Here is a 4,834-nt window from a genome sequence, read left to right on the forward strand (position 1 = left end):
TCACCGCTCAATGTACAAATACCTCTCCGCTCCATGTACAAGTAGCTCTCCGCTGAATGTACAAGTGTCGACAGTACCTCTCCGCTCAATGTACAAGTACCTCTCCGCTCAATGTACAAATACCTCTCCGCTCCATGTACAAGTACCTCTCCGCTCAATGTCAAGTATCGACAGTACCTCTCCGCTCCATGTACAAGTACCTCTCCGCTGAATGTACAAGTGTCGACAGTACCTCTCCGCTCAATGTACAAGTACCTCTCCGCTCCATGTACAAGTACCTCTCCGCTCTCATGTACAAGTACCTCTCCGCTCCATGTACAAGTACCTCTCCGCTCAATGTACAAGTACCTCTGCGCTCCATGTACAAGTACCTCTCCGCTCAATGTACAAGTACCTCTCCGCTCAATGTACAAGTGTCGACAGTACCTCTCCGCTCCATGTACAAGTACCTCTCCGCTCAATGTACAAGTGTCGACAGTACCTCTACGCTCAATGTACAAGTGTCGACAGTACCTCTCCGCTCTCATGTACAAGTACCTCTCCGATCCATGTACAAGTACATCTCCGCTCCATGTACAAGTACATCTCCGCTCAATGTACAAGTACCTCTCCGCTCCATGTACAAGTACCTCTCCGCTCCATGTACAAGTACCTCTCCGCTCCATGTACAAGTACCTCTCCGCTCCATGTACAAGTACCTCTCCGCTCAATGTACAAGTACCTCTCCGCTCCATGTACAAGTACCTCTCCGCTCAATGTACAAGTACCTCTCCGCTCCATGTACAAGTACCTCTCCGCTCCATGTACAAGTACCTCTCCGCTCCATGTACAAGTACCTCTCCGCTCAATGTCAAGTATCGACAGTACCTCTCCGCTCCATGTACAAGTACCTCTCCGCTGAATGTACAAGTGTCGACAGTACCTCTCCGCTCAATGTACAAGTACCTCTCCGCTCCATGTACAAGTACCTCTCCGCTCTCATGTACAAGTACCTCTCCGCTCCATGTACAAGTACCTCTCCGCTCAATGTACAAGTACCTCTGCGCTCCATGTACAAGTACCTCTCCGCTCAATGTACAAGTACCTCTCCGCTCAATGTACAAGTGTCGACAGTACCTCTCCGCTCCATGTACAAGTACCTCTCCGCTCAATGTACAAGTGTCGACAGTACCTCTACGCTCAATGTACAAGTGTCGACAGTACCTCTCCGCTCTCATGTACAAGTACCTCTCCGATCCATGTACAAGTACATCTCCGCTCCATGTACAAGTACATCTCCGCTCAATGTACAAGTACCTCTCCGCTCCATGTACAAGTACCTCTCCGCTCCATGTACAAGTACCTCTCCGCTCCATGTACAAGTACCTCTCCGCTCCATGTACAAGTACCTCTCCGCTCAATGTACAAGTACCTCTCCGCTCCATGTACAAGTACCTCTCCGCTCCATGTACAAGTACCTCTCCGCTCCATGTACAAGTACCTCTCCGCTCAATGTACAAGTACCTCTCCGCTCCATGTACAAGTACCTCTCCGCTCCATGTACAAGTACCTCTCCGCTCCATGTACAAGTACCTCTCCGCTCAATGTACAAGTACCTCTCCGCTCCCTGTACAAGTACATCTCCGCTCCATGTACAAGTACCTCTCCGCTCCATGTACAAGTACCTCTCCGCTCAATGTACAAGTGTCGACAGTACCTCTCCGCTCCATGTACAAGTACCTCTCCGCTCCATGTACAAGTACCTCTCCGCTCAATGTACAAGTGTCGACAGTACCTCTCCGCTCCATCTACAAGTACCTCTCCGCTCAATGTACAAGTACCTCTCCGCTGAATGTACAAGTACCTCTCCGCTCCATGTACAAGTACCTCTCCGCTCCATGTACAAATACCTCTCCGCTCCATGTACAAGTACCTCTCCGCTCCATGTACAAGCACCTCTCCGCTACATGTACAAGTACCTCTCCGCTCCATGTACAAGTACCTCTCCGCTCCATGTACAAGTACCTCTCCGCTCAATGTACAAGTACCTCTCCGCTCCATGTACAAATACCTCTCCGCTCCATGTACAAATACCTCTCCGCTCCATGTACAAGTACCTCTCCGCTCCATGTACCAGTACCTCTCCGCTCAATGTACAAGTACATCTCCGCTCAATGTACAAGTACATCTCCGCTCAATGTACAAGTACGTCTCCGCTCAATGTACAAGTACCTCTCCGCTCAATGTACAAGTACCTCTCCGCTCCATGTACAAGTACCTCTCCGCTCAATGTACAAGTACATCTCCGCTCCATGTACCAGTACCTCTCCGCTCAATGTACAAGTACCTCTCCGCTCAATGTACAAGTACATCTCCGCTCCATGTACAAGTACGTCTCCGCTCAATGTATAAGTACCTCTCCGCTCCATGTACAAGTACCTCTCCGCTCCATGTACAAGTACATCTCCGCTCCATGTACAAGTACATCTCCGCTCCATGTACAAGTACCTCTCCGCTCCATGTACAAGTACCTCTCCGCTCCATGTACAAGTACATCTCCGCTCCATGTACAAGTACCTCTCCGCTCAATGTACAAGTACATCTCCGCTCCATGTACAAGTACATCTCCACTCCATGTACAAGTACCTCTCCGCTCAATGTACAAGTACCTCTCCGCTCCATGTACAAGTACCTCTCCGCTCCATGTACAAGTACCTCTCCGCTCAATGTCAAGTATCGACAGTACCTCTCCGCTCCATGTACAAGTACCTCTCCGCTGAATGTACAAGTGTCGACAGTACCTCTCCGCTCAATGTACAAGTACCTCTCCGCTCCATGTACAAGTACCTCTCCGCTCTCATGTACAAGTACCTCTCCGCTCCATGTACAAGTACCTCTCCGCTCAATGTACAAGTACCTCTGCGCTCCATGTACAAGTACCTCTCCGCTCAATGTACAAGTACCTCTCCGCTCAATGTACAAGTGTCGACAGTACCTCTCCGCTCCATGTACAAGTACCTCTCCGCTCAATGTACAAGTGTCGACAGTACCTCTACGCTCAATGTACAAGTGTCGACAGTACCTCTCCGCTCTCATGTACAAGTACCTCTCCGATCCATGTACAAGTACATCTCCGCTCCATGTACAAGTACATCTCCGCTCAATGTACAAGTACCTCTCCGCTCCATGTACAAGTACCTCTCCGCTCCATGTACAAGTACCTCTCCGCTCCATGTACAAGTACCTCTCCGCTCCATGTACAAGTACCTCTCCGCTCAATGTACAAGTACCTCTCCGCTCCATGTACAAGTACCTCTCCGCTCCATGTACAAGTACCTCTCCGCTCCATGTACAAGTACCTCTCCGCTCAATGTACAAGTACCTCTCCGCTCCATGTACAAGTACCTCTCCGCTCCATGTACAAGTACCTCTCCGCTCCATGTACAAGTACCTCTCCGCTCAATGTACAAGTACCTCTCCGCTCCCTGTACAAGTACATCTCCGCTCCATGTACAAGTACCTCTCCGCTCCATGTACAAGTACCTCTCCGCTCAATGTACAAGTGTCGACAGTACCTCTCCGCTCCATGTACAAGTACCTCTCCGCTCCATGTACAAGTACCTCTCCGCTCAATGTACAAGTGTCGACAGTACCTCTCCGCTCCATCTACAAGTACCTCTCCGCTCAATGTACAAGTACCTCTCCGCTGAATGTACAAGTACCTCTCCGCTCCATGTACAAGTACCTCTCCGCTCTCATGTACAAGTACCTCTCCGCTCCATGTACAAGTAGCTCTCCGCTCAATGTACAAGTGTCGACAGTACCTTTCCGCTCCATGTACAAATACCTCTCCGCTCTCATGTACAAGTACCTCTCCGCTCCATGTACAAGTACCTCTCCGCTCAATGTACAAATACCTCTCCGCTCCATGTATAAGTACCTCTCCGCTCTATGTACAAGTACCTCTCCGCTCCATGTACAAGTACCTCACCGCTCAATGTACAAATACCTCTCCGCTCCATGTACAAGTAGCTCTCCGCTGAATGTACAAGTGTCGACAGTACCTCTCCGCTCAATGTACAAGTACCTCTCCGCTCAATGTACAAATACCTCTCCGCTCCATGTACAAGTACCTCTCCGCTCAATGTCAAGTATCGACAGTACCTCTCCGCTCCATGTACAAGTACCTCTCCGCTGAATGTACAAGTGTCGACAGTACCTCTCCGCTCAATGTACAAGTACCTCTCCGCTCCATGTACAAGTACCTCTCCGCTCTCATGTACAAGTACCTCTCCGCTCCATGTACAAGTACCTCTCCGCTCAATGTACAAGTACCTCTGCGCTCCATGTACAAGTACCTCTCCGCTCAATGTACAAGTACCTCTCCGCTCAATGTACAAGTGTCGACAGTACCTCTCCGCTCCATGTACAAGTACCTCTCCGCTCAATGTACAAGTGTCGACAGTACCTCTACGCTCAATGTACAAGTGTCGACAGTACCTCTCCGCTCTCATGTACAAGTACCTCTCCGATCCATGTACAAGTACATCTCCGCTCCATGTACAAGTACATCTCCGCTCAATGTACAAGTACCTCTCCGCTCCATGTACAAGTACCTCTCCGCTCCATGTACAAGTACCTCTCCGCTCCATGTACAAGTACCTCTCCGCTCCATGTACAAGTACCTCTCCGCTCAATGTACAAGTACCTCTCCGCTCCATGTACAAGTACCTCTCCGCTCAATGTACAAGTACCTCTCCGCTCCATGTACAAGTACCTCTCCGCTCCATGTACAAGTACCTCTCCGCTCCATGTACAAGTACCTCTCCGCTCAATGTCAAGTATCGACAGTACC

The sequence above is a fragment of the Poromitra crassiceps genome (genome assembly GCF_964638095.1).
Source record: "Poromitra crassiceps genome assembly, contig: HAP1_SCAFFOLD_187, whole genome shotgun sequence".
Taxonomy (NCBI): domain Eukaryota; kingdom Metazoa; phylum Chordata; class Actinopteri; order Beryciformes; family Melamphaidae; genus Poromitra; species Poromitra crassiceps.